The following is a 10,725-nucleotide window of genomic DNA, read 5'->3' as shown; positions in this document are numbered from 1 at the left end:
CTTGAGGTTTCTTCCTCAAATTTTTTTTTTTTTTTTTTTATATTTACTTTTACACTTTTGCACTACGGGAGATGTCTTTTAATTTCGTTGTACCTTGTTTATAATGACAATAAAAAGCATTCTATTCTATTCTAAATTATCAGAGGGAGTTTTTCTTTACCACTGTCACTTGTGTTCTTGCTCTGGGGCATGGTAAGGTTACACCTTACTTATGTGAAGCACCTTAATGCAGCTTTGTTGTGATTTGGCACTATATAAATATAAAAAAAGAAAAAAATATTACTTTACAGAAAGGGAAGGAAAGGTAATTAGGCTGTTCAAAAAATAGCAGTGTTTATATTTTTCTTTACAAACTCAAACATTTACTCTATGAACTTAAAAATTCTTGAAGATTTATCTTTCCCATGAATTGCTGAACTAATATTTATTGTATAACCACTGTTTGAGAACCGCTTCACATCTGTGTTGCATGGTGTTGACCAACTTCTGGCACCTGTGAACAGGTATTCCAGTGCAGGATGTGTTGTGGTCTGGCTCCTGTCTTTGTCTTTCTGTTAATTGTCATTGTGTTCCAGTCCTGTGTCCATGTCTCTTAGTAGTGGGGTTTTTTTTTCATTTGCACTCTTTAACATCTTTGAGTTCCGTGTTAGTTTTCTGCCTTTTCTTCCTTGGTTTTGTACTTGGGTATTTTGTGGTTCTCTTTTTAGTTTGATCACTGTTATTATGGTATGTTTTAGTTTCTACTCACTCCCAGGGTTACTTGAGGTTTGTGACACTTTTGTCTTTATTTGTTTCTGTGTGTGTTTGTAGGCATGTCTTGTTACCCGGTCTCCCCTACACATGTTGCACTTCACACGTGTGTCTTTCTCTTTGCTTTGATAATCTGTTTGTGTTCCCTAGTTAAGACTGCACCGTTTCCTTTTCCATTGCCAGATTATTCTTTGTCACCTCCTGTGTGTAGCTGATTGTAAGGTCGTGAGTATTGATGATCCTTGACACCTCCGGTGAGTTTTACTGTTTGACATCCCTGTATTCATTGCACTTTGTTTAATCCGGTTGTTTGTTGCCTGCATTTTGGTTTGAGTTTCACATTTTCTCCTGTTGTACAAAATGTCGCTCCATTTTTCTTTATCCCTTTAATGTGTACTTGAGCAAATTGTAGCCTCTTCAGCACGTCCTTCTTCTAATTGTTGCAGTCATCATATGTAACTTTAGACCAGAGGTCTTAAACTGATTCCAGAAAGGGCCAAGAGGTGCAGTTTTTCTTTGCAACCACCCACTCCACCAGGTGATTTCACTGATTAACATCACTTTGAGCAGATGGAATCAGTTAATCAGTGACACCTTCTTTGATCACCCTGGAGCTGATCATTGGCTGAGTCTTGGACCTTCTGTCGATTCTTCAATCTATTTCAATGACCGTTTTCCGTTTTCTTCCACAGCTTTATGGTTTTGTGGCCAATTTAAAGCATTTTATCTGAACAGCCTGTCATTTTCTACACCTCTTTATGTTTTCCCCTCTCCAATAATCAAAGTATGCTGTTCTTCTGAACAATGTCTAGAATGACACATTTTTCTCAGATTTTCAGAGAGAAATACATGACAGCCAGCGTGTACAACATTTACTGCCTTCATGCCTCTCCCTCAGCCCCAACCAGTCCCAGCAGAAGACTGCCCCTCCCTGAGCCTGGTTCTGCTGGAGGTTTCTTCCTGTTAAAAGGGAGTTTTTCCTTCCCACTGTAGCCAAGTGCTTGCTCACAGGGGGTCGTTTTGACCGTTGGGGTTTTACATAATTATTGTATGGCCTTGCCTTACAATATAAAGCGCCTTGGGGCAACTGTTTGTTGTGATTTGGCGCTATATAAAAAAAATTGATTGATTGATTGATTGATGCTTAAATAAGGGTCACCTGTTTAAAGGGATTAATAAGGGTGGCAGTAATAAAAATGCAGACACTGCAGATTTTTGAACAGCCTAATATTCATTTTTCATTCATGATTTGATATGTTTTTCTTTGTGTTTGATTGGGAATAAAATGTGCAGTGTTCACAATACATTTGCATGGTTGGAGCCCAGGAGCTGTCCATCCAGAGTGAGCACATAAAAAGCCTGACAACTGTCAGTGATCGCCTGCCGTTGTAGTCTGGCAAAAAATCCCTTTGGCTGATCAGTATATACCTGCATTGCCAGATTTTATTCGTTCAGCTGGACTCTATAACTGCTGCTGAACACTGCGCAACATTCTTCAGACAGCCAGCAAACTTTTTTCCTCTTTTTTTAGGCAACGCTTTTTTCCCAATCAACTATTTTCTTTTACTTGTGGCCATTTCAGCGTACTTGATACACAGCTTAACAAAACTCTTGCTGGATTACTGGTTGCAGGACAGTAATCCAGTGAGACACTGGATCTATTGGCCAGTACATGGCAGTGTTCATGGCAATATGAACAGCATTTGCTGCCACACATTTGCTAAAAGTGCTGACTGAATCCACTTAAACTGAATTTTCAGTTTTCAAAGTGCCAATCAGGCGTGACACAAACTGAGCAGGACACAAATGCAAAACTCTCTCAAGCAGGCTGGTGTAAGAAATAGGTTTAATTACCAGGCTGGGATTCGGTACACGGGAGGTCCAGCAGCAGAGCAAAGGTACAGGCAGACTTGAGGCTGAGGCTTGGTCAAGGAAACAGGCTGAGGTCAAATACACAGCATGGTGGCAATCTATGGCAGAAACAAAATCATGGTCACAGACAAAGAGAGGTCAAATACCGGCAGGCTGAATACAGGGCAAAAGAAGGACATGAGAGCTGGACAGTGAAAACATTCAACAATTGAGCGAGGGACTGTGAGACTGTGAGGGCTTAAATAAATGGTGGTGTAATTAGTGCAACAAGACACAGGTGTCAGTGAAGGTTCTGGAAGGGGGCGTGACCAGGGAAGACAAAGGTAAGTGCAAGAGAGTGAAGGCAGGAAAATACAGAGTGGAGTGATGAAAGAAACAAAGACATGAGCAAGTGCAAGAGTGGGAGTGAATGAAAATACAAAGCAGACAAAGACACAATGGCTGGTGCTGTGATATGGAGTGAGAACATACTTGGGCAGGCGTGAAGGAAACAGAACAATGAACAAAGCTAAAACAGAATCTATATTAACTAGACCTGACAGAACTAAGTAGAAGGCAGAAAACAAAGAAATCAATGATCTTAAACAAAACTAGAACCAGACTGACACAAATCAAAGAACAAATGCAACAACTGATGAGCATAAAATAAACAAACTAAAACCAGTTACCAAACAACACAAAATAGATCATAAACAGAAAATGCAATACATAATTAAAGGAACTGGATGAAAACTCTGAAGATAACCAATACCAGTGATTAAAGAAACACAAAATAAATGATAAACAGAGTGCAATAAATAAATAAAGGAACATAACCAAAACCAGTGACCAAGGCATAATATACACAATGTGATGAACAGAAGTAAACTACAGCAACTTCACGAACCAAGAGTGAACAAATACAAGGATAACAGAAACCAAACTAATGATAACATGAACATGACAAGACATGGATAAAAACACAGAAGGCACAGAATACAAACGCAGATACGAGGCCCAAAAGGGCCGGATCATGACAGTGCCTTTTTTTTTTTACAAATGAAAAAAATGACATTTGCAAATACAGATTTATTTGTAAAACCCACCACATATTTCATTAATGTGTGTTATACCGACCAACCAGCCACTCATGTCAGGAAACTAATTTACCCATAATGCATTGCGGCATGTGCGTCTAAATGCTAAAACTTTCAAAATTAGTGCATTACTTTAAAACTAAAGGTTCCAGGTTCAAATCCCACCCCTGCCACATTTCTCCATGTAATGTGGAGTTGCGTCAGGAAGGGCATCCGGCGTAAAACCTGTGCCAATTCAACATGCAGATCCACCTCGGATTTGCTGTGGCGACCCCGAGTGCAAACAAGGGAGCAGCCGAAGGGTCTTACTTACTTTAAAGCTAAAACATATAGCTGATATTTTCACTTTAGAAAATGACAGACGTTATGTTAATGCCAATAACTTGAATTAGCTTGTTTAAAATTTTAACTATAAGTCAAAACTGTCTGCCTCTGCATGACTTGTGTGATATGCCGGTGAGTCTGTATGGTGTGAAGAGAAATTATCTTTTCTTTTTCTTCCTCTTCCCTTTCCTTTCTTTATGGTCACCAGGTCTCTTCTGCTGAGAGAAGGCTGATCTGAGACACAAGCGCTGGCTCATTGTTGTGTCAGTAGCTGTGTACTTCAGTGTACTGAAGTGCGTGCGTGCGTGCGTTCCATCTTGTTGTCTGGATGCTTGGGGTATGTCTGCTGCTATGTTCCTTTTTATCCTCGCCTCTCAGATTCCCCTCACCCTTAGTCGGTTGTATTTTTGTTCTTCCTGGACTATCCTCACATTGTGCGAGTGGAAGATATTCTTTTGTTGAATCCAGTCACCACATTTGATTCTGTTTAAACTCACCGTCTTGTGAATAAACTGTTGTACTTTTTGAATTCACACTCGTGTCTGGGCTGACCTGCTTTGGAGAATCTGTTAGTTTTTGTCTAGCATCAAATCGTGACAAGATTACCTTCTCTGATGCACGGATGATACACTGCAGTCTGCTCCTGTCCTTAGCAGTAGAAGCAGCATACCAGATAGTGATGGAGGAGGAGATGATGGACTCAATGATGGCAGTGTAGAAGTACACCATCATTGTTTTTGGCAGGTTGAACTTCCTCAGCTGCCACAGAAAGCACATCCTCTGTTGTGCTCTCTTGGTGAGAGAGCTGATGTTCAGCTCCCACTTGAAGTCCTGGGTGATGGAGATCCCCAGGTAAAGGAAGGACTCTACAATGGCAACTGGGTAGTCACATAGGGTGAGGGGGTTGGCCAGGACTGGGTTCTTCCTGTAGTCAACAACCAGGTCTACTATCTTGAGGGCGCGGAGCTCCAGATTGTTCTATTTGCACAAGGACACCAGGTGGTCGATCTCCCATCTGTAACAGACTCGTCCCCATCAGAGATGAGTCCAATGAGGGTTGTATCATCTTCAAACTTCAGGAGCTTTACAACATTAAATAAGATGAGAATTTCCCTCAGCACAAATTTTGCAACAGTGATTTCTTTGATCTGTTGGGACATTTCACAGACTTTACCACTGAACTGAATGGGAAAGCCTGTCCAAACCTTTTCTGGTAGTATATTTGTAATAAGGCCACATCTAGTGTCCTATGAGCTACAACACTGTGAGAGTCAGAGGCACTTGGCTCAGCAGCTGTCACTCAAAGTGACCCCGCCCCACCCCTAATTATGCATAACTTTATGGCTGAAAACATCTTCAGCTAAGAAGTTAGAAAAAAACTGAACCCTCATACAGTCGTGGAGGAGGAAACCATAGAGATCAAACCCATTATCATACCCATTACTGTACCAGGCTGTAAACATTTATTTCTGCTCTAAAGGTAGATGGTTTTGACTTGATTGGGAACATGCTCACTTTTGAAGCCAGTCTCAAGTGGCCACTCAAGGAACTGCAGCTTTCTCTTCTTCTGAGTGGGCTTCATCGAACCAAAGAGAATGTAGTACCAAGAGGCAACACTCGCCGCCGTCATGTTGGACTGTTTTAAACCCGTCAGACCCACACAGTCTGTGGTCAGACCACATGATGTGGCTGACGAAAGAAGACAAGATCACCACAGCTGCTGCAGAGGTGATCTTTTTTTGTCTTTTCCTCATACTTTAATACTTTGTATAAGTAAAATACGAGGTCTGTTAGAAAAGTATCGGACCTTTTTAATTTTTTTCAAAAACCATATGGATTTGAATCAAGTGTGATTGCATCAGCCAAGCTTGAACCTTCGTGCGCATGCGTGAGTTTTTTCACGCCTGTCGGTTGCATCATTCGCCTGTGAGCAGGCTTTGCATGAGCAGTGGTCCACCCCTCTCGTCGGATTTTTATTGCGAATAAATGTCTGAACGATTTGGAGCTTTGCTGCATCAAATCTTTTCAGAAACTGTGAGAGACCTCCAGGTGGACACCATTCGGAAAATTCAGATGGCTTTCAGGGATGATTTTATGGGGATTACACAGATTAAGGAGTGCTCCAGCCGGTTTAAAGACCGCCCACAGCTGCCGAGAGCGCGGCGCACTCCGAGCGCCGATCGACAGGCTGAAACCCCGCTGAAACAACCAGATCATTTCCAAAGTGAAGGCTTTGTTGATCCGGGATGTCGTCTGACTGCCACAGAAATGGCAGAAGACGTGGACATCAGCACTTTTTTGGCACATTCCACTGTTACAGGAGTTTTTGTCATGGAAAGAGAAGCGGAGGGATGCGCCACGGAGCCGCTCATGGCACGGACAAAAGCACCTCCGTGTTGGTCTCACATGACGGCTTTCAGATGGCTTTCGGTGGCTTTTCATTCGTGTGACTATCCGAGAAATTGTGAATGAGCTGGACATGCCCCAACATGTCCTGTGAGGCTTCATCACGGCGTTGCTTTACGCCATGTGGCTCCGTCCCGATGCGCCAATTTCTCTGCACGTCTGTCTCAATGTGCCGAAAAAGTGCTGATGTCCACGTCTTCTGCAATTTCTGTGGAAGTCAGACGATGTCCCGGATCAACAAAGCCTTCACTTTGGAAATGAATGGCACATTCCACTGTTACAGGAGTTTTTGTCATGGAAAGAGGAGCGGAGAAATTTGCACGTCGGTACGGAGCCGCATGGCGCAAAGCAACGCCATGATGAAGCCTCACAGGACATGTTCTGGCATGTCCAGCTCATCCACAATTTCTCGGATAGTCACACGACTGAAAAGCCACCGAAAGCTGTCTGAAAGCCATCTGAAAGCCGTCCTGTGAGACCAACACGGAGGTGCTTTTGTCCGCGCCATGAGCGGCTCCGTGGCGCATTCCTCCGCTTGGAATGTGCCGAAAACGTGGTGATGTCCACGTCTTCTGCCATTTCTGTTGAAGTCAGACGATGTCCCGGATCAACAAAACCTTCACTTTGGAAATGATCTGGTTGTTTCAGCGGGGTTTCAGCCTGTCGATTGGCGCTCAGAGTGCGCCGCGCTCTCAGACGCTCTCTGACGCTCTCTGACGTGATTCTGACATGTTTTTCCTGTGGCGACACGCCGCGCCGGCTGCCTGCTGACGCACCAATCCGTCCGCACGTCTTTCATTACAAAATCTCCTTTAACAGTGGAATGTCCAGATAAACTGCTGATCCCGACCTCTTCTGAAAGTTCTCTGTTCTCTCACGACATCCTGGGTCAATAGAGGCTTAAATTTGGAGGTTTTCAGCTCGAAACAGGCTGACGACGGCACCTGGGAGCGCTGCGCGACGTCCCGCTCCGTGGGAAGTCCTTAAAGCTACAGTAACACTCCATAATCTCTTATCAGCCGTTAAAATTTTCACCAAAAACCAGCTGAATTTCTCGAATGGTGTCCACTTCGATGTGCCTCACAGGTTCTGAAAAAATTTTGATCAAGCAAAGCGCCAGTCTCTCAGGAAGTTCCCAGACAAAAGAAATCCGACGAGAGGGGTGGACCACTCCTCACTCAAAGCCTGCCCATAGGCGAATGACGTAACCGACAGGCGTGAAAAAACTCACGCATTCGCACGAGGGTTCAAGGTTGGCTGATGTAATCGTATGTGATTCAAATCCATATAGTTTTTGAAAAAAATAAAAAGGTTGGATACTTTTCTAATAGACCTCGTACATGGGCGGTCGTAATACATTCATTTAACGAGCCCCAAACAGCACAGACAAACCAAACTGTTCATGCAAACTGTCCACATCCATAAAATGATGATCTGATGTATTGACAGCACGGTGACTCTTCCTCAGAAATCAAAGCTGACATTGGAATATTACGCTTTACTTTGCTTTCCTGTTTGTCATTACAGCGCAAGCTTTCTGAACTGCGGTTCGTGTTTCTGTCTGAGTCCGACGCTGTTAATGTCTCTATTTCCATTATAAACGAATCCGCAACCATCAGCACACAGAGTAAATGAAGTTTTTAAATCTGACCTGTTGTCGGCACACAGAGTAAATGAAGTTTTTAATCTGACCTGTTGGCGGCACACGGAGTAAATGAAGTGTTTTAATCTGACCTGTTGTCCACACATGGAGTAAATGAAGTGTTTCAATCTGACCTGTTGTCCACACTTGGAGTAAATGAAGTGTTTTAATCTGACCTGTTGGTGGCACACGGACTAAATGTTTGTTTTTTTTTGTTTTTTTTTTTTAAATCTGGCCTGTTGGCAGCACACAGAGTAAATGTTTGATTTTTTTTTTGTTTTTTTTTTTTTAAATCTGGCCTGTTGGCAGCACACAGAGTAAATGTTTGATTTTTTTTTTGTTTTTTTAATCTGGCCTGTTGGCAGCACACAGAGTAAATGTTTGATTTGTTTTTTGTTTTTTGTTTTTTAAATCTGGCCTGTTGGCAGCACACAGAGTAAATGTTTGATTTGTTTTTTTTTTTGTTTTGTTTTTTTTAATCTGGCCTGTTGGCAGCACACAGAGTAAATGTTTGATTTTTTTTTTTTTTTTTTTTTTTTAATCTGGCCTGTTGGCAGCACACAGAGTAAATGTTTGATTTTTTTTTTTTTTTTAATCTGGCCTGTTGGCAGCACACAGAGTAAATGTTTGATTTTTTTTTTTTTTTTTAATCTGGCCTGTTGGCAGCACACAGAGTAAATGTTTGATTTTTTTTTTTTTTTAATCTGGCCTGTTGGCAGCACACAGAGTAAATGTTTGATTTTTTTTATTTTTTTTTAATCTGGCCTGTTGGCAGCACACAGAGTAAATGTTTGATTTTTTTTATTTTTTTTTAATCTGGCCTGTTGGCAGCACACAGAGTAAATGTTTGATTTTTTTTATTTTTTTTTAAATCTGGCCTGTTGGCAGCACACAGAGTAAATGTTTGATTTTTTTTTTTTTTTTTTAATCTGGCCTGTTGGCAGCACACAGAGTAAATGTTTGATTTTTTTTTTTTTTTTTTTTTTTTTAATCTGGCCTGTTGGCAGCACACAGAGTAAATGTTTGATTTTTTTTTTTTTTTTTTATCTGGCCTGTTGGCAGCACACAGAGTAAATGTTTGATTTTTTTTTTTTTTTTTTTTTATCTGGCCTGTTGGCAGCACACAGAGTAAATGTTTGATTTTTTTTTTTTTTTTTTTTTTTTTTTAATCTGGCCTGTTGGCAGCACACAGAGTAAATGTTTGATTTTTTTTTTTTTTAAATCTGGCCTGTTGGCAGCACACAGAGTAAATGTTTGATTTTTTTTTTTTTTTTTTAATCTGGCCTGTTGGCAGCACACAGAGTAAATGTTTGATGATTTTTTTTTTTTTTTTTTTTAATCTGGCCTGTTGGCAGCACACAGAGTAAATGTTTGATTTTTTTTTTTTTTTTAATCTGGCCTGTTGGCAGCACACAGAGTAAATGTTTGTTTTTGTTTTTTTAAATCTGGCCTGTTGGCAGCACACAGAGTAAATGTTTGATTTTTTTTTTTTTTTTTTTTTTTTTAATCTGGCCTGTTGGCAGCACACAGAGTAAATGTTTGATTTTTTTTTTTTTTTTAAATCTGGCCTGTTGGCAGCACACAGAGTAAATGTTTGATTTTTTTTTTTTTTTTTTAAATCTGGCCTGTTGGCAGCACACAGAGTAAATGTTTGATTTTTTTTTTTTTTTTAATCTGGCCTGTTGGCAGCACACAGAGTAAATGAATTTTTTTAATCTGACCTGTTGCTGTTGTTTCAGAGTTAAAAATCACATCTTAAGAAAACGTATCCACATAACACGTCTGGAAGTACTTCCTTATTGTGGAATTGCCTGTGAATAACACAAGGTTTTTGAAGAAGCTCTTTGGTGTTTGCTGCAGGTGCATTTCTCAGCCACCAACAAGCAGAAATGAAATCACTTATTTCAAGAGTTGGAAGTCTTTTGTATAATTATTTCATTAGTCACAACAACCCCAGCTTTCACCACAACTATCCATCGTGCACAGTCGCCCTCCTGTCTCTGCACTGGACTCCTGGTGGCCACATGGGTGCCCGCCAGATGTCACGAGGAGCCCCGGGCGATCATGCAGTTGCCCCCAAAACTTTGCCTTTAGATCCGGCTCGTCACGGGACCGGCTCTTGAACTTTGGCTTCTGCTGGCCCCTGGGCCAAAGGTTTAATAATGTTTTCTTGCATAATCATCACTTTGGTGTTCCGGGTTTGTTTGGTGGTGGTCCCACCTTTCCGTGCGCCCCCCCCCCCCCCCCCACACTCTTTTTGTTTGTTCCTGTGTCAGGGTTTGAGTTTTGCCTTATCTGGTTTTATTTTTCCAGTCTGTTTTGTTATGTTTTCTGATTCATTAGTTTTCTGTATGGTTTTTCTCTTGCTGGGTTTTTCTGCTTGTGTCTGTCTGTCTCCATGTCTCTTGTCTGCCTCTTGGTTCTTGGTGGTGGGTCTTTCACTCTCTCTGGCCACGCCCTTGTTCTGGTGCTTTCCATGCACACCTGTTCCTTATTTGCTACTCATCACCGGGGTTATATAAGGTTCACTGGGTGCAGTAGCTCCTCACCAGATTGATACCTTCTGCCTTCTCTCCAGCTCTGTTTTTTTGTGTTCCATTGTCCTGCCTGCCTTGTTGTATACCAGACCTCCTGCCTGTTTGATCGACTACGCCT

General features: G+C 41.6%; 1 protein-coding gene across 1 annotated transcript in view; it reads left to right on the top strand.

Moving 5' to 3' along the window:
* The window catches only part of hao1 (hydroxyacid oxidase (glycolate oxidase) 1), an 88,482-nt gene that overhangs the window by 41,819 nt on the left and 35,938 nt on the right, over positions 1 to 10,725 (top strand). The gene's annotated exons all lie outside the window — the stretch shown is intronic.

The sequence above is a fragment of the Thalassophryne amazonica genome, chromosome 16, assembly GCF_902500255.1.
Source record: "Thalassophryne amazonica chromosome 16, fThaAma1.1, whole genome shotgun sequence".
NCBI classification, from domain to species: Eukaryota; Metazoa; Chordata; class Actinopteri; order Batrachoidiformes; family Batrachoididae; genus Thalassophryne; species Thalassophryne amazonica.
The sequence above is the reverse complement of the archived record's forward strand: the minus strand, read 5'-3'. Positions and strand labels throughout refer to the sequence as shown.